This window comes from Hermetia illucens, chromosome 2 (assembly GCF_905115235.1).
Source record: "Hermetia illucens chromosome 2, iHerIll2.2.curated.20191125, whole genome shotgun sequence".
Lineage (NCBI taxonomy): Eukaryota > Metazoa > Arthropoda > Insecta > Diptera > Stratiomyidae > Hermetia > Hermetia illucens.
The window spans coordinates 103,246,128-103,266,791 of NC_051850.1; the positions used below are offsets into that span (position 1 = coordinate 103,246,128).

At 40.1% G+C, this 20,664-nt stretch overlaps 1 protein-coding gene and 1 long non-coding RNA gene across 2 annotated transcripts in view; one reads left to right on the forward strand and one right to left on the reverse strand.

The window, feature by feature from the left end:
• The window catches only part of LOC119648516 (UDP-sugar transporter UST74c-like), a 79,608-nt gene that overhangs the window by 17,048 nt on the left and 41,896 nt on the right, over positions 1–20,664 (reverse strand). The gene's annotated exons all lie outside the window — the stretch shown is intronic.
• LOC119647930 overlaps positions 14,853–20,664 on the forward strand; it is a 28,814-nt gene continuing 23,002 nt past the window's right edge. The window contains exons 1-2 of the long non-coding RNA XR_005248967.1: positions 14,853–14,982; positions 15,097–15,225. This is a non-coding gene — a long non-coding RNA (uncharacterized LOC119647930). The remainder of the gene's footprint in view (positions 14,983–15,096; positions 15,226–20,664) is intronic.

Consider the following 20,664-nt stretch of genomic DNA (forward strand, 5'->3'; position numbering starts at 1 on the left):
CAGATGGGGCAACTGTTGTCCATATTCCAACAGTTTTCCATCGCTTGCTGCAGAGAGAAAATCTGATCTGTTGCTGATTTGCCTGGAGTGAAGCCTCTTTGGTATGGGCCAATGATGTTCTGGGCGTATGGGGCTATCCGGCCTAGCAAGATAGTGAAGAATATCTTATAGATGGTACTCAGCAACGTCATACCTCTATAATTGCTGCACTGTGTGATATCTCCCTTTTTATGTATGAGACAGATTATGCCTCGTTGCCAATCGTCAGGCATTGATTCGCTGTCCCATACCTTGAGCACAAGTTGATGAACCACTTGGTGTAACTGGTCGCCTCCATATTTAACCAATTCGGCTGTAATTCCATCGGCTCCTGGCGACTTATGATTTTTTAGCCGATGAATTGTACGGACTGTTTCTCCTAAACTTGGTGGTGGCAGTATTTGTCCGTCGTCTTCAGTTGGCGGGACCTCCAACTCGCCGATGTTCTGGTTGTTCAGTAGCTCATCGAAGTACTCAACCCGTCGCTCTAATATGCCCATTCTGTCGGAGATCAGATTTCCCTCTTTGTCTCGGCAGGATGAGCATCGAGGTGTATAAGGTTTCATCCTGCTGACTTGTTGGTAAAACTTCCGCGCCTGGTGCGGTTGCTCCCTGTACTTTTCTAGTTCACAGACTTCTTGTTCTCCCAGGCTTCCTTTTTCCGTCTGTGAAGTCGCTTCTCCGCTCGACGGAGTTCGTGATAAGTCTCTGCGCGTGCCCGCGTTCTTTGAGAATGCAACATTACTCGGTATGCAGCATTCTTCCGTTCCGTTGCTAGCTTACATTCATCGTCAAACCAGCCGTTCCGACTCCTTTTGCGGCTGGGGCCAAGTATGTTTGTGGCCGTATTCATGATAACGTTTTTCAGGTGATTGTGAAGATCATTTGTTGATGCTTCATCTCCAGGTCCTCTGTTGACTGCGGTTATTGCGGCATCCAAATGTTCCCATACTGTAATTTAATTCCAAGACAACGGACGCAATTCAGACTTCAAATCTGCTACTTCCATTCGTGCGGAAATCCTGAGAATTCGGACCTTTCCCAAAGAGTGGAAGAAGGAAATGATCGTTAAAATTCCAAAGGACAGCGTTTTGAGAGTGATTTTTGGCGGGGTATTTGCGTGCTCCTTGCTGTTGCAAGGATAATAGGTAAAATAATCCTGGAACGCATCAAAAAACATCTCTTGTCGACAGAGAGCAGTCTGGTTTCCGCTTCGGATTCCCATGATGACCACATCAACACCCAAAGGATCATCTTCGAATAGTGAGAGAAATTTAGATCTTCGCCTCATCTGCCCTTTATCGATTTCGAGAAAGCTTTCCATAGTGTGAAGAGGGAGTGTGTTGCAGTGGATGCACTCTACACCAAGGGCATTTGACGCAGAAGAGTAGAGGAGGAGTGCAGGGATCTCAGGATATCGACGGGGAGCTGAAGCACATTTTAGATAACCGTGGACGATGGCACGTAAATATGGTTGGCGGGCTATACCCCACCAAGGAGTAAATGGCAACTATTTTTGGTACCTATTTCCTGCCGAAACTACTATGACTCTAACTCTAAGATTCTTATACTTGTGGAAACTTCACGCAGAGAACCTTTTAAGTTTTATATTATGATGGAGGGCTTAGGTCTTCTTTATAGTGCGTCTGTGATGAAAATTCCTATAAACTCATTAATTTTTTGAGTAAATACTTGTGTAGTAAAAGTATATTTTTGATCTGTTTTTATGAAAGATAGAAACATAGAAGGTTTTACTGTAAATGATTGTAACACTATGGTACTTTTCTGTGTAGAAAACGTAGAAAACGGTTGTCGTCCTCGGAGGAAGCTGCCATTCGTGCATACAATGATGCCGGTTCCTCTATAAGGAAAATTGAAGAAAAAAACGGCAAAGGTTGAAATGTCAACCCCATCCCCGGAAGGAGGAGGATTTTATGGAGGAGGGGGGTAAAGGAGGAATAGAGAAGATCGCCATCCATACCTTTTTCTTTTTTATCGTTCTAGCAAATCAATGTCTTATGACGGTTTGAGTTCTGTTTATTTATTTCAATATAAGTTTAGCTGAACTCAATTTAGGACACGTGACTTTTATTAATTATACGAGAGAGTATGAAGTGTCGCAGGACCTGATTTGCGTTCCCGGATTAGATAATAAGGAAAAGGAAAAGGATTTTAGTTGAGTTGCTGAATAGATTTGGCCTCGCATTTGACAATCGCTAACTTGGGGGATTTGATCATTTTCGAACTTCATGATAATTACAAGTCCGGATAGCTGGGTGGTTAGAGCACAAGGCTATCGTATGGAAGGTCGCGGTTCAAATCTCACTGGTGGCAGTGGGATTTGTATCGTGACTTGATGTCGGATACCAGTCGACTCAGCTGTGAATGAGTACCTGAGCCAAATCAGGGTAATAATCTCGGGCGAGCATAATGCTGACCACATTGCCTCCTACAGTATACTGTAGTGTACCGTTATGGTCTTGAATGAAGTGCTCTAACACACTTCAAGGCCCTGATCCAATATGGATTGTTGCGCCAACGATTATTATTATTATGATAATTGCAAATTATTAAGAAACAACAAGGCTCAAAAGTACTCAAACAAATGAGAGTCAGCATCTTGAAGTCGTGATCATGCACACCCCAGTTCTATATATTTGCTCAATATGATCTGGTTGAGGGGCACTTCTCTATGATTTTTATAAAAATCCACCGACCATGTCTTCTGATGTCTAAAGGTACAACTATGAGAGCCGTCATGCTTGTCGATTCAGGAAAGATATCTACTAGATATCATACTCCCAAAAATCTTTCTCATCCTAATATTGCCTTCTACTAGCATCATCTGCGAAACCACCTTTTACCTTTTCTGAGTCATAATGACAGAAAAAAGTCTGGATGATTTTGCTGCTTTTAGTAGTTTGTTAGGAGCATAAACTAAACAACTTCTGCTTAGTGAATAACGATTTCCATAGAGACATCAAGAACATGTTAAACATTGTGTTGCTCATTTTTAGAGAAAAAAAAACTGAACGGGCATATGTACTGTACATATATGATATTGGATGCTAAAAATAACTATGTTCGGAGCATGAGATTCCACCTCGATCTTCAATGAAAGCTTTATCGTGTAATCAAAAAACCGTTTTTCGCAGTAATCGCACTTACCTCCAAAGCAAGCACTCACAGGAGTTTGAACATTTCGTTTTCACTTCTTGTGGACTACTCACTTTAATTTATGTGTGCACATTCTCTGAGTATATGCTTTCTATCATTTTCGCATATTCGCAAGTGGAATGAAAAGAATTAAGTTTTAGACAACGCTACATACGCATAGTTAATAACTAAACACTCTAGTACCTGACATATAAATGGTTTAAGTTGTTGCTTAGAAAGTGTTTAGATAGGACTTCGGAATCGATGGGGGCGGTATACATAACTATAATTAAATATCTGACTCAGGGGAGACTTCGTAATTTTTCTTACTATAATACGAACCCAAATCTTCGAGGATTATGTACATGAGCACTGGCAACAACCATGTGGATTTCATTATCGAGCTAGATAGGGGAAATTATCAGCAGTTTTAAAGTTGTATTTTGCGTTGACGTTCCTACATTGTATTTCATCTTGCCTGCATTAAGGGGGTCACCCCTGTGTCGGATCCGCGTAATCAAATTTTTTTTTGTGTCAATTGTATCTAGATATAGTGGAGAATATACACGCAAAGTGATTTTTTCATATTCGGAGTCGTTCGGAAATTATAGTGTCAAACACCTTATAAGTCACTAAAAGGACAAGAATTGAAACCAAGGCTGTACATGTTTCTTGAAGAAACCTAAGGTTTATGGACTAGGTATAGCAGATTAATGATCAGTTAAGATTTTATGGCTAAAAATCACATTCTACTTTTTTAAATGCTCCCTAAGATTAAACCTCGCAATAATATGGAAGGATATGAAACTGCAGCCATAAAACGGTTGGAAAAAATTAAAAGCTTTCTGCTCACTCACGTCAACAAAATCTATCGGAGATATGGGGACTATCATCATCCCATATTGGTTGAGTTCAAATCACTTCTTAAGATGACGCGGGATCTTATCCGCCAATATTACATAAATAATGGCGGGAGAAGTTGAAGGGTATTTCACCCATCGATTCAGATTCCATGTTTACAAAGATAAATATGTTATTCCAGAAGAAGTCACGAGTAACTGTACCGAGAACTAAAATCGGTGACAGCGAGATACAACACCTTATTGACTCAGGTATAGACACCAATAGTGTAATTGCTGATGCGCAAGGCAATTACACGAACTTATAGGGGAGTACTTTGAATTGGTGCATCAGCCCAGAACGGACTTAGAGCCAACGCGGCTTTCGGAAATTGTAGAACGAGATGTCCACAATTTCAAATATAGCCTGAACGGCATTATAGTTCTCCAGTTTAGTTCTGCATTGCAGGCTGATCTCATACCGAGTGATAATCTGCTTGATTACTTTGTCTCATGTGGGGAATTCAACACCATATTTAGAAGGGTAAACAATAAGAGATCATCCGGTGTGGATGACATTCCCAACGTGGTCCTCAGGCATTTACCAGACATTGCAATTCGTAATTACTGCATTTTGTTCAATCATTTATTGAACAATTCCTTCTTTCCAGGACAATGGAGTGTTCCCGATCTTAAAGAGAGGGAAAGATTCATCCAGTCCTAAGAGCTACCGTCCAATCAGTTTGCTGCCTAACATCAGCAAGGTGTTTGAGGTTTTGGTATTATTGTCGAATGCGCAATTCGGATTTCGATCTGGACATTCGACAATACATGCAATAACAAAGGTAACGTCTGACATTTGCTGGCGGATTAACAATGGTAAGTGCGTAGGTGCTTGCCTTATAGAAATGGAGAAGGCCTTCGATACCGTCTGGTTGGATAGACTGATTTTCAGGCTCCCAGCCACCTCGTAGCGATGATGTGTAGTATGCTGTATGGCAAGTGCTTTGTCATTACGGACGGAAATCTCACTACTAGTAGGGAATTTCTTGTTCTGAATGGATTACAGCAAGGGACAGTGACTGTGCCTACCCTTTTCGCAGTATTTGCCGGCGAATTACTCAACTCGTTTGAGTTTAATAAATCTCCTAAAAGGTCGTTGATTGCCTTTGCTGATGATCTGGCAGCTTACACGGCACACAAGAAGGTAACTGAGGTGAAAGTTGAACTTCAGAAGATGGTCAATGATGTTCTTCACGAACAGCTGCCGGATGAAAATCAATGCGCAAAAGTGTGAAACGATTGAAATTCTTTGGCGTACGCCATTAGGAACTTGAAAAGGAATTGGAGAGATTTCCACATTGTCGCAAACGAGGATAGTTCTGAGGGCATTCTCCATAGAATAGATACCTGGGTGTGCGTGTTGACGAACGTCTCCAATTTAACGAGCACGTTAAAGTCGCGCTAGAAAGCGCTTGCAAGGCATTGATGTCTCTTCGACATCTTAGTCGGAAGGTTAAGATTATTTGTTATCTTACTTTGGTTAGACCGGTGCTCACCTACGGGTGTCCTATCTGATTTAATTTGAGTGCTAGCCAAAATGGAGAAAACAAGGATCTTTGAAAGGAAATGTGTGCGTGCTTGCACGGGGCTTAATAGGACTGCTTCGTCAAACTATGAGCATTATGTAACTAATGAAGTGATGTATGCAGCTGCTGCTGTGCCGAAAATCGACACAGTTATCGCCAGATTGATTCGGAATCATATAGTGCGATCTGCTTCGCATGGCGAGAACCCCCCCTTTCACAGCCGCTCTGCCCAAATGATGTTTATTTTGAGAAAACTCTTGAAATTCAGTGCCGGCCGTCGTGCAGACAAACGAAAAAGGGCGCTTCCAACATGGCCTCTATGTCATTCCAAACTTCTTCCACCATGATTACTCCAACTGTTCGCTGATGAGCTGATTTCTCGCTGCACGAGCTCGCTTTTCCACCTTGCCAATCTAGTTGTATGCAAACATTTTAGAGCACTACTTTGGGTACAATTTTTCGGATTTCGAAACAACTGCACCGTTAGTTCGGTGGCCGAAGCTTGACGACTCAAATTTTAAACTTCAAATTGAAACCTCAAAAGCGGGCAGGGAAATTACATCGATGTAACAGAATTAAGCATAGTATTAGCAGCGCCTGATTTGATCATCATTTTGAGAAGTAAAATCTCTGTGAAGATATTTACATTACAAAGAAAAATATGTGTCCTTTTGAAAGCATTTATTGCCGTTTGACGGTTTGTAGCTGCTCTTCCAAGGTGATATCTTAGCAAATTTTCCTACCCTGAACATATGTTTTGAGGGGATGCATGAATCTTATGTCGATTGGTTTCTTTTTTGGTTACAATGTGGAGGCAGGCACACAATGACGACGAGCAACGTCAATAACAGCAATGTTGGTAGTGTGAAAATAGTGACGACTAAGATCTAGTAAACCTAACTTTCAGTGGGTTTCCTGTGATTGATAGCCAATTAGCAAACAGGCTAACTTCTGAAGGGTGATAGCCATCTAGAGAACGCGATGTCGACCCAGGAGACGTATTCTTCATAGGTAAAATTATTAGAAAGCCCATTAGCTCCAGGTAATCATTACACTGGAGATCATTACTGAAATAAAATTTACCGTCTCCAAAAATGTGAGAGCGCAGACTTCATTTTTACCTTGAAAAGTTGATAATTCAGTACATCTTGAACAAGTCCTTTTCCCATATTTTCAAAGTACTCTCTTATTTCCTACGCGCAATTTATTTACTGGAGAAAAATCCACTTGGCTTTTTCGTGTCGCTCTATTGCAATTATACTTTAAATTAAAATAATACATAAAATGGGGTACCACATTTTACGCACTTTAAAGTGCATCTTATTCGGACAAAACTACTCAAATGGAATTCTTGAACAGAATATTATGGTTCGTTAAATAGTGCCATATTAGGCTCCTTTACCTTATATATTAAGGTTTAAAAAATTTCAGCGTGCATATATCTCCAAATGGTTTGCTGTTTAAAGTAGCCAAAAATCAATAGTAATCTCAACTTGAAATTCCTGAAAATGTAAAGCTAATGAAATGAAATTTAAGTCTTTGATAAGAATGATTGGACGAAGAGTGTTTTCCTCGATAGCGGTATGGAGGCCGCGAATACTCATCTACTTCAGTATCAGCTGAAATTCCAGCGATATCAATCCTACATTCTACATTCAAGCGAAGTAACATAGAAGCACTTAATTAAATTTTATGTTAATTTCAGCACAATATGTTGTATTGGTCTACTTTGGAAAAAATCTTAAACATAAATACTGAATAATATTGAACTCGTCTGCAACGTAAGCCTAAATGACCTGGGAGCCGATTCCGGCCACTATTTGAACTATGAGAATCCAGTTTAGCAGCATGACATTAGCGTAGTGCCAAATACCAACGGAGACTTCTGATGGAGAGACCATACTTGGCATGGAGTATTGTTCTACTATGTCAATTGGAATGGAATAGATTTAGAAAGGAGCAAAGGTCGCAATGGAAAGATACCATTATGTTTCAAATGCTTTTGCTCGCATTCGCTGGGGTATTGCGCTCACCAGTAAGTTTAACACAAAATGTTTTCATATTGGCTATTGATTACTATAAAAAAAATCATCCTGCCGTACCCTATATAAGTGGATGGATGTTGGTGTCTGAAGCCAATCATGAGCGAGCTCAAAATGTGTGCCCCGAAAAGTATAACGTTCTCAAAATCTATAAAACGGAAAAATCTGAAAAAATTCACAATGGTATACCTACATGAAATCTAGGCCTCAAAATACATCCTATTCGGATATCTGTTCAAATAAATTTATTAATGGTTTATTACCATATTTTAGAAATTTACCCAAAATCCCCCTTAAGTTCATCCTAGAAGTTCAAAATGGTATCATTTTAAGTAATAATACCATACACAATGTTGGAAAGTTTGAATACAATCCAACTACTACTAACAAACTCATAAAAGTTCAAAGTTTTGTATTTCACGTGAGTTTATTGCATTCCAAGACGTGGCTGACGTCATCATCATATAAATTGAACTGACATGATCACGGCATCTACGGGTGCATTTCAGTTTTCCTTACTTAGCCTTTTTTAGCTATTTGTATATCAGTATTAATTACTCGAGACAAACATATGCATATGCACAGGGCAGCATAACGTCCTTTTTTCAAAACTCAATAAAAACTATTGTATGCATCGGAAAATATTTACTTATTTTTTATAATGAAGGTACATGTCTAAAGTTTTTATTTACATAGAAAAAAAATCACAAGGGGACAGATCGGGAGAGCGTGCTGGCCATTCCAAATCGCCTCTAATTGAGATAAGGCGCTCTGGAAAGTGTTCCCTCAAAACAGCCATCGATGCTCTTGAAGTGTGTGCTGTTGCACCGTCTTGTTGGAACCAAGTGTCCCCCAAATCCAAATTTTCTAGCCGTGGGAAAAAAACATTCTGTAGCATGTTTATATACCGTCACTGTAACCTCATTTTCCTCAAAAAACCAGGGACCAATAATTCCAGCTGAGGAAATTGCACACCATACTGTGACTTTGGGTGAATGCAAAGGCTTTTGATGAAATTCTCGAGCGTTGGTGTCAGCTCAGTAGCACATGCTTTGTTTGTTAACCGACCCACACAAATGAAAATGGGTTTCATCGCTAAAAAAACAATAGCACCCTCGGGAACGACATCAAGAAGAAGCTCACACGCGTTCATCCGAGAATTAAAGTCACGTTCTGAAAGTTCCTGCACTATCGAAAAAATGAAGATCATTACGAAGAATTCTCCTCACAGAACGATCGGATAGTCCACGGCCAGATGCGTGTTTGCGCACAGAACACCGTGGCGATCGCAACATTGACGCTCTCACTGGTTCAATGTTCTCAGGTGATCTAACGGGCCGAAGGACTCCAGTTCTTCCTTTTGTCGCACTTGCAGTTTGTCTGAATGTAGTGACCCATGTAACAATTGATTTGCGGTCTGGGACGGGAGCCAACGGGGCTAAATTAAAGCGATTCCGAAATGCACGCTGTGTTGCAATAACCGAATATCCGCATGAAAAGTAAACCTCAACGGCAAAGGCACGCTCCTCACTATTCCAATGCATGATAGCGACTGAACCGTGTCGGGACAAAACTTTACAGTATCACCTCTTGAACGAGACCACTAGCGCTCCGCTATGACATCAACTAACAGAGTGGCGCGTATTTTAAAAAAGGAAGTTATGCTGCTGCACCCTGTACATGTTAGTACAGTTTCTGGGTACGTTGTTACCAGCGGCATTTAATTGACGTACTGTTCTTTTGCTACATTTTCTATATAGAGAGCAGTTGATTTTGGCTATTACTGCATTCTCTTGAATGATTTCTATCTTCTTTATCGGAACAAACGATGACCATAATTCACCAAAAATGACTCGTTGTCCCGTGACAGCAGCCTACCCTATACTGCTTTTCCGGGAAATTCTTAAAAGATCTATGTATACCTATGTAATTTTTATACGTTCAAATATTCAAGAGACTGCTGGAGGGAAACTGTTTCATCAAGTCTAAAGAAGTTTTCCAACTACGTCTCACCTATTTTATGTTGATTTCAGAAAGTTTGAAGCGGCAGTGCATAGTTTGTCAAGATTTGTTTTTCTTGAGGCACTGCGGGGAAACTTGTAGCTATTATTAATGCGACACATAACGAATGAATGAATGGCGGTCATACCTGGAAAACTTTTAAGCCTGCAATGGAACCCTCCAAAGCTGCTCTTAATATTATGCCCTTTGTCTGGATCATGTATCTGGGTTTAACGCTTATGCACCCGCAAAATATTTAGGAATTACAGAAATTAAAGGTATACCAACTCTTGAAAATTGGGACAACTTTCTTTCCGATGAGATTAGTATCCAGTTCGTCCTGAACTGTCCCATATTCTGGAAAATGTACAACCGCATATTTCGATTTCAATATCACACTAGTTACCCGTAGTGTTAACATATGGGAGCATCACATAGAATATGTGCACAATTGTTACTTCCAAGTTACTGCTAAATCTCGTTTGTGATACCCCATACAATCCCAAATGACAAGCTGTTCCACATAAGGGCAGATATCCCTTGATAATTTATATATAATTGTGTAGATTAGAGGGTGCTTCTTAAAACGCCCTTTGCATATGGTTGGTGGCAGTTATTTAATAACGCTTTCATTAAAAGTTTTGATCAGTGAAGTGAACCATCCAAACCGCTTTGCATTCAGTCGATAGTATTGTACAGACTTTAAAGTGCAAACTCTAGTTGTTTAAATGCTATATTCATTTACCGAGAAATAACAATGATTGGAAAATCATGAATTAATCTTATTCAAAAATCACTATCATATTTAATCTGCTGATTTACGTTCAACCCTATAAGAGTATCCGATTGCGTCGCAAGTTGGCAGATGTAATTATATTCTACAGGTGTACAAAATACTGTGAGCGCTGGACATTCAATCAATTGTAATTTTTTTCCAGCAAATATTTACCCTGGAATAATAAAGGAAATGTAATAATCTTCAGGTATTTTAAAACAATTTCTAGATGCTTACAAATTACGGTAATATATACGCACATCGATTATATTATTATTATTCTGTTAAGGGAAAGTCGCACCGCGTCCTTGAAGAACTATTGTGCCCATTTTACTGGTTATAGTGTACCTATTGATCATAGTATCTCAAGCAGGCCTGTAACCGTTAGGAACTTTAGTATGTTCCTCACTTCCAGATGTTTCAGCTTTGCATCTGGTATTAAGTGTTCTCCCAGATGTATCGACCTACTTTGCACAAGTGCCGGACACTGACCCAGGACGTGCATAGAGGTTTCGTCCTCCTCCTCACAAAACCTGCAGGCAGTGTCCGTAGATAGTTTAGCCGACAATGACCAGTGAGAATTCCCACTATGATTCGGAGGTTCTTTTTGGTGAGGTTTAAGCAATCCTTTGTACGCATAGGTTCGTATCCCCCAATAAGCACCCTGGATTGCTCCATCCCTGGTAGGCCCGCCCAATATAGTTCCCTCAACCGTTTCTCTTTGTTTCTTAGATTCATAGCCATGAAACCGTTTCCGATTCCACAGAAGGGTTCTGGCCCGTGTAAAGGCATCCCTGCTCCCTTCTTGGCTAGTTCATCCGCTGCCTCGTTGCCTTCCAACCCAACATGGCCTGGAACCCAAAGTATCCAGACGTTGTTGGACGATCCGAGTGTATTCAGTCTCTCAAGGCATTCCCATACCAGTTGATCGCTGCTTGGCTATCGGTGAGAATAGCTATGTTCTGCTTCCTGTAGTTCCTTTGCAGATTAAAGGAGGCACATTTGTCTAGGGTGTAAATTTCCGCCTGGAATATGCTAGTATACCTACCCATTGGCTCAAAGTACATTTTCCTTGGACCAATGACACCGGCACCCGCTCCCTCTGCTCTGAGGGACCTGTAAGTGTACAAAGTAATCAGTTGCTGGTTTAAGCCGTATGTCGCAGCCACGCTCTCCCAGTTTGCCTTGTTACTCCAACGTGTTTCAAACTTCTTATCGAAGTGAAACCTCGTTGACATGTTGTCCCTCGGTATCAGTAATTCGGAATACCGCCTAGAAAGGATGTCAATGTTCCTTCGATTTAGACGATTATACATATGAACTCTGAGGTTCCATTGTCTCGAATGAATATTTTCGGAAGTAGTTTGAAAGATGAGAGTTTAGCGTAATCAAAATAAATTAGAGCCATGATATGCAAAGTACATCAAACTCAACAAATTATTGTAAATTTGTTAATACGAAACAATATTAAATTACAAAAATTAACATTTAAGTAGAAATCGTTCAATTCCCGTAAACGCAAAAGCCGATATACATATTTACATATATGTACAGGTTGCCATTCACCCCTTGGTGGATTATACCTGTGCGTCATCCCTCACGGTTCACAAAAATACGCTTCAGCTCCCCTATGACTCTTCCTCTACTGCTCTGCGCCAAGTGCTCTTGAGGCGACCGACTCGTCATGCACCTTACCGGATGTGATACAGTTAAAAACCGTAATGACGTGTTCTTTCTACCTTTTCGTTGGTCGTCATCGTGAATGAGAAGCGACTGTTAACATTCTTTACCGAACCATCCAAAGGGTTGCAACTTTATTTAAGCTCTTTTGTGATGCACTTCTAAAATCATTGCGTTCTTCGCGCTGACTAGCATAATAACGGATTCCCTTTTGTCAGAGCGCATACTGCGTTGAACTTCCCAGAATTTCGCTCAATATCGGATCGATTCGATTCCGCAGTTAGTCAGATCGCCACTTCTTACGTGGCAGACGAACTGAGATCAGCGAGCAAAACCTCCCCGCTCGAACCAGTTCCCACAAAGGGATAACCATCTTTTCGGCAATGAAGGTTCAGTAGTTTTCTATGGGGGTACCCTTTCCCACGCTCAATACGTTCCTTCATGCCTTATGAATGATAGATTTGATGAGAAATCACCTTTTGCTCCGAAATTTCGAATAGTTTCGTTGAAATTTCTTGTTTACGGAAACTTTTATTTATTAGGAAGTATTAACCATTTATTTTCGCCACAAGATTTATTTATATATTATACCATTTTCACACAAGAAATTGTCGTTTTTGGCTGCAATATCGCTGCCCAAAAAAACATTTGTTTAACTGGTTTATGAGGTAGCCGCTGTAGCCCGTACCGGAATTAAAAATTTTCGGTGAAAAAGAGACAAAATGGCGGCATTTAGAATTTTTTGACTTTGTTTTTAAATTAAGCCGTTAATAAACGGTTAAGTTAAATGTAACCGAAAATTCTTGTACGGGTTGTAGTTGTACAAGTGCACAACAATCCTTCAAAATTTCAGTCAAATCGGCCGTTTATAATCCATTTCCATAATTTCGAGAAAAACGCGTTCAGAAAAGTATGTTAAAAGTTCGTAATATGGGCGCGCTTTGAGAATAACGTCACACCTACATTTGCTGTTTTCGCGTTCGTATATAATATTTTGTAGGTTATCCCTATATGTATGTATATACCATAAGACGAATGTGTTTTTAGAAAATCGATTTTTTGAAAATAATATTATATCAGACGGTCACAAGTTTACGATTGCCAAATTAAAAGGTTCTATTGCTGCCGATATTGTAAGTGAATCCTCTAGTATGAGTTGCCCAATCCTTTGCAAACGAATAATTCAGACTGAGATTGAAGGCGAAAGGCGACCAAAATTGAGGAAATCTCGAGGTTTTATTTTCCAGCAGGACAGTAATAGGCTACCCTCGTCTTTGGTGACTCATAAAAAAAGAAAGGGCTTGACTGTCCGGGTAGCTGAGTGGTTAGAGCGCAAGGCTGTCGTACGGAAGGTCGCGGTTCAAATCTCACTGGTGGCAGTGGAATTTGTATCGTGATTTGACGTCGGATTCCAGTCGACTCAGCTGTGAATGAGTACCTGAGTCAAATCAGGATAATAATCTCGGGCGAGCGCAATGCTGACCACATTGCCTCCTAGTGTACCGTTACGGTCTTGAATGAAGTGTTCTAACACCCTTCAAGGCCCTGATCCAACATGGATTGTTGCACCAACGATTATTATTATTGACTGAGAAGAGGTTAGATATTGTCTTCTAGTCTTCTAGTCAAGCCTAAAATTACTCCAAACTACAATTTTTATTTTACAGTGTAGATATATATTTCGGGAGCAACTTACCCCTTCATCAGTACCAAGCTACTTACTACTACTTGCTGCTACTTAAGTAGCACACTGGAAAATAAAAATTGTAATTTGGAGCTACAGGTCCATCAATCTTGACTGAGAAGTTTTGATCCATCTACAGAACGGTATAGACAACGTATTATTCTATTATTCTTTAAATCGCCCTTCAGAGAAAAATTAATTTAAACATTTTAAAAAATATGAAAACCATGGAAAATGTAAAATACTAAATGGTTTTGATACCACTTCACCAATGGATTTAATATTTTTTGGAATTAGATGTAAGTGCTGATATGAGAATTATGGTGTCGAAAGTGCTGCTATGACGGTTGGATATCCATAAGATATATGTTTCTTTTAAATTTATTATTATAGAACAAACAACAAAGTAATATAAAAACTACTTACTCAAACTCAATTAGATTAGAAAGTGTTCTAGAATAATAGAATATTTGACTTCAGTGACTAGAGAAATGTAATTTTGCATCTAAAACACTTTTGATGATTCACAAAAATTAGAATTGTAACTTCTAACTACAGGCGTATCTTTAGAACAATATTTCTCAAACAAATACTATAAAATGACATACATATCAGTACATATGGATATTAAGTTTCAGAAACAAGCTAAAACATGAAATTTTATGTTCCTGAAAAAAATATGCCAAATGGATATATACGTATATACATAGCACTTTTTGAAAATAAGCTCCTAATTGATACCAACGGATTGTTGACGATTTTCCACCTCTGGGGTTGTACTTTTTGTTTTTATTATTAACGGCGGGAAGTATCATGTTTCAGTTTGATCAGTTTTATCAGTTTGTAATTTCAATTTAGAAAAAACATTTTTTTGTACATTTTGCATAAACAAATATAATGCTATGGTAAACTGGGCAAACTTATTGAATTCGCACTGTTAAAGTAACATTAAAGAGCGGCACTTGAAAAATGTTCGTGACCTTGTTATGAACCGGTAACGCTGTAAACTTGATAAAGCCTAGATGTCAATAGCTTTTCAGTTCATGCCACACGAGTGAGCGTACGTAGTTGCGAGTGCCCCCATCACTCTTGGCTTAATTCCAGATTTAAGATGATTCAACAGTCAACAAAATGTTGGATACTACTCAAGCACGATGACCCGCAAAACGATTTCCAGGTGCGAGATTTGCTAGTGTGACGTCAGAATAATTGATGCTATTAGCCAATTCTCCATCATCACGCCTCGCTCATCATTGTTAAAAATAATCATTAATTACTGTTGCCCTTCCAGTTGGATTGGAGAGGAATGAGCCTCGGTGGTCGTGCAAAGAAATACTCAGATGATTGGCTTCTTTCTTGCGAGACTTCCGCCTCAATATTATCTTCGTGTATTGATGGAAACAGTCTGGAAGTTCATTAGGTAAGTATTACTGAAATAGCTTGAAAATAAACAATTGTTTTCACAGCCCGATGAAAACACAACCTACCGATGTGGAAGTTTTTTGCATGTGAATCATTAAATTTTAATTGAAATGTGAAGTGGATGCTAGATTTGAATATTATATTTTCTGATATATTGGAAATTTGTTTATATTTATTCTGCAATCCAAGCAAACTTCATTTTTCTATACCCATTAGAATAATTTTCGTTTATGGCATTCGGGATACTTTACTAAGTATTACGCACGGTGTACGTTCATTCAGTCCAGGCAATTAGAATACTGTATAAGTATGGTATAAACTACGACTATGTACTATGATATATTCTTCTTTATTTATAATGGCAGCATATCTTGATTACTAAAGCAATTTTAGAAGACAGAAATACATATACTAAATTTTTGTAATTTATAGGAAAAAACTTTCCGTGTACACATGATTGTACAGAATAGAACCTATTAACTGATCTTTGGAGAAAATATAAAGAAATTCATTGTGAATTGGGGGTTAATATAAATGTTCCTACATATTTACTATTTGATGTAAATGGCGAATAAGGTTCTGGACGATCATGCATTGGTTACATCAACGCCCTGGATTGTGTGACAAGGCATCCAAAAAATTTTTCCTGCTGTTCTTCGATTCCCGTGAGCACCTACCCGTATCTAATTCCGACAGCGGTCGTTTGATGAGGGAGTCTCCGCACACTTACGAGCGGCTGAGCGCTGGCTCTCAAATTTGTCGACCCCTCTCGACTCTGGTCACGAGGATCTCCACGAACTCCGTATCAGGAGATGGTTGCTGCAATCTGGAGGACATTCGTTGCAATCTGGAGAACATTTTATGAATGTCTCAATAAAAATTTAAGAATTCTTTAACGAACCTCCAACTATGAGACGGAAGGATATTCACGGGTCATAATGGTCTAGCAATGTTATGAATGCTGCTGGTTGTGATTCAATTCAATAAAAAACTTGGTTGGGTGAATGAGGAAGCTATTCACCAGGTCAAAGAAATTCGAAAATAGAATATCAAAGTAAGAATGAATCGAAGGCCGCCTTTGATCGGCATCAAAATACCCGATTAAATTGGCAAACATTGGCCCGGGAGCTTTGTGATGTTTTGCAGTTTTGTTTCAGATTTTTTTTAGTTGGGTAGGTTTTGATAATAGACCCGTGAAAGAAATGGTCACTTTCCAGCCCCCGCATTCCCCGCCTTTCCAGCAAATGACAAAACTAAGACTGGAAAGAGCTAATAGAGACTTTTCATTTGTCACCCCACATAACTACATTTGGTGGACAATTGGTACAACCGTTTCTGACGTGTGACACACAGACAGACAATAAATCGATTTTGATAAAGTTGTTCTACACAACACTTTACAAATGAACAGAAGAAAAAATTTAAGGTTCGGTACGAATAACCGGCGGAATCGTCTGACTTGGTAATTGGATCATGTTCCCGTAATGAGTAGGACGGCGTCGAAACCGATAATCGCGAGACTGTACAGCGTGTAAGCGCCACGATGACCAGAAGCATGACTCTGCCTGCTGCAGTTGTTTCCTCACAATCTGTGGGGACTGTTTTAGTAAGTTCGCATAGACAGTGGTTGAAATTGACTCAGAAAATGAACCTCTTCATCTACTACGAAATAACAACGGCGGAAGAGGTACAACATCTTACCGCCGTTGTTGCAACAAAGATTCGTCAAGCGATTACCGCAATACGCACACGTCACTGTGAGGCGGGTTGCCGACCAATACCGCTTTATTACCCGCAGCGATACAATCCTGGCCTTCTTTTGGGAGCGTTTTCGATAGTGGCCAAGGGTTCATGAGGGCAGAGTTGGCGGCACAATAACATAATGTTGTACTGCGGACAGCAGTTTCAATACTCATCGCACCCGCTGAGATTCGGGACGAATTCGAAGGAGCATATATAGAACTGATGCTTTGCATATTCCAGATATTACCAAGCTCTATGCATCTCCAGCGATCCCGGGAATTCTATTTCGAAGCAATGATCAGTTTACATCTACAGTTACTTTTATATTGTGGCGTAGTTCTGGTCGTCAGGTAGCACGGTCAGCAGATTCGCTTTCGTGTTATTGAGTTGAAAAACCGAACAAGTCCACCATGGAAAATTTATCTGATATGTCGGTGGGACTAATTAAAATGGGACATTGCTAATTTTTCTCTGACCATGTCAGCAGACTGGTGAAGAATAAAGTGTTAAGAAAAGTGAGTTGGTGGTAAAGAAAGACGGCAAGACTTTGACGTACTACACATCTTTTATTACTATTAGTGTATAGAGTGCTGGGTCAAGCTTATATATAAGTACATATGTTACAATATTCAGTAGTAGAAAGAAGTGAGACATCTAGTGTGTGCATGTAGAACTACTATACAAATAAATGTACTACATACACTTAACAAGAAGGTTTACAGGAATTATGCCATCCACAATGAGGCAGCCGTATTTGAAATTCTGGGCACACTAAAGCAGAAACTTTCTGTCGTATGCTGTCGATTGCGAGTTTTGATGTGCATTTTGGGGGTCACCCACCCAGCGTCCTGAGTGGATTTCCGCCGAAAACATCCGTCAAGTTACTATGCCGGCATGAATTTTGAAAATGTTACTGAAAAGGAGGTTTGACAAGCCATAAATAGCTAGAACAATTGGAGAGGCCCTGGCTTGGACCAAGTGCAAAACCAGGTCGGTTGGCATATTGCATAAACCAGGTCATTGGCCGGCCGGAGGAATTTCCACTCTTCTTCACCTCACATTACCTACCTGCTTGGAAAACAGGCAACTTGAGTCCAAAGAAATCTCTTTAGTTGGTATATCGGTTACGCCTACGCTTTTGACAGCGTCTCGTACACTTGACTAATCGATGTTTTACATCTGCATCGCATTGATCCCAAACTAATAACGATAGCATACCACCTGCCAGTGCGAAGCGCAAGTAAAAGGTAACATCGCAGAAGCCCGCAGGAACAGAAAGGCTATCAACTTATTATCGAGCTGCCAATTGTAGGATAGGCAGCTAGATGCTAAAGAAATCTGTTTGGTTGTTATATCGATTACGCCTATGTTTTGTACAGTGTCCAACACCACGATGTTCTTCATCTGCATTGATTAATTGATCCGAAATTAAGTTTTTGGCGATAGTCATGGAAGGGTGGAGTATCAACGGCTCAAAACCCATCCGCATAAGGAGAGCCAGGGAGATTTATTGAGCCCCTTTTGGTTTTGTATGGCGTTGCTAAGTACGAGCTAGCACACTTGATGTACTTAGATGATATCAAGTTGAATACCGTATTCAGATGGAATTCGATCTAGACTAGGATTCTGTAAGAAATTCATGCTGGAACTGATGATTTAGTGGATATTCTGTTGTCTGAATTAATGCGACGTGTGAAGTGTGTGCAGAAATTACATTCCTCTGAGAAGAATAAAATAAGAGGACTGAATGTGTTCGTTATTCCTTTACTGGAATATGCATTCGGAATATAGACGACTGACCAATCTTGAAAACGTCCAGTGGTGGATACGGACTACTGTATCAAAATTCCAAATGCATCACCCTAATTTTGCTATGGAACAGGTGAACCTGCCTCCTGACATTGAAGACAGGGGATGTTGCGGCACAATAGCCCCACTAAGTCGAATCGCTTCGCGCTTATTTTTACAGCAAGAAGCAGTCCCCTTCATGGGGCTGTTTATAAGGCAGATTCCGGACTGACTCCACTTATCTTGAAGGATCGATCTTTCAATCCTCGAACGTCATGAACAATAAACACGTCAGTTTTCTCTGGCAATCGTTTGTCGATTGCCATCTGATCGACAGATGCCGACGAGGCTTTTGCTGCGCCATTCAGGACGGCATGGTCCGCTTTCGTGGTAATAAAAGCTTATAATGAAAGAACGAGTGGAGAACGATCAGTGCAAAATATGTGGTTGGACTTTAGTGTTTCCTGTTCACTCCTTGATGGAGTATAGCGCACCCACACAGTTAGATTGTGCTTCAGTTTCACTATCATCACACTTAGCGCTGTGCAAGTGATAAGCTCACAGCAGCGAGACAAACTCAAGACGAGCATAGACACCCATGACGACTAGGATTCGCACCCAGAATAGTCAGATTGGGAGACTGATACCGTACCCCCGCAACCATCGCGTCGTCCGTGCGACTTTGGAGATGTTGATTTTTTATTATACTGTTATGACGCCGGTATATCGCACGGGCAGGCATAATGCTATATTCATCAGATCTTTGCATACAAGCATGTCTGGTATACCGATATGAATCGCAGACAGTACTCAATAGTTTTGCTTTGCCATGCATTGGCACTGACAAGTTTTAACTGACCGTCATATTATACAATAATAATAATCGTTGGCGCAGCAATCCATATTGGATCAGGGCCTTGAAGTGTTAGAGCACTTCATTCAAGACTGTAGCGGTACACTACAGGATTACAGTACCCTGTAGGAGGTAATGTGGTCAGCATTGCGCTCGCCCGAGATTATTATCTTGATTTGACTCAGGTACTCATTCACAGCAGAGTCGACTGGTATCCGACGTCAAATCACGATACAAATCCCACTGCCACCAGTGAGATTTGAACTGCGACCTTACGTACGACAGCCTTGTGATCTAACCACTCATCTATCCGGGACCGTCAAATTACACAAAATATGCTGATATGCTTTTAGTTGACAAAATGAGTCGCTTCGCGTATATGATGTTGCTATCTCTCATAATACCAACATTGAGTGGAAATACAGGAAAAAAAGATAAATTTGGCATCTCGTAGGTATTGTATCTAAATCCCTCACGGCTTCCCTAGATGCCCGGGGACTCTTACATAATCCAGTTCAAACCATGCAAGTACATCCTTCAGCAAATGTGCTCGATATTGGCAGGGGCTCTCGACGGATGAATCTATCACCGGCCAACACAGCCAAGGACCCTCTACTCTTTTTAAGTAAGTATAATCGTCCAAGCCTAACTGCTGTGCACTTGGTACTAATTTTAGGTAAAAGTCGCTTCGATCTGTCGAGATTGTGCCATCTCGTCAATAAAGAATGCTACAATAAAACACATTTTGTTTTGACTGGCTTCGTATTCCCCCAAAGTTTCATCTCAGCTCTTCATTTCGACGATGAAAGATTTTAATTTTTTTCATATTCGTTTAACAAAGAGATTGACTCCCTAGAAGCTCGGACGGCAATACTTTTCAGGGTATATTCCGTAAATCCGGAGACTTCTGGAATTACCTACAAAACTACAAGTCTCGGCACGAACACAAAAAAGTTACCAGTTTTCGAGATACGCTAATGACGGTACGCGGAAAAAGTCTCCATTCTGGAAAGTAGGATAGGCTTAGGAACATTCGCTATATGGGAAAAAGCG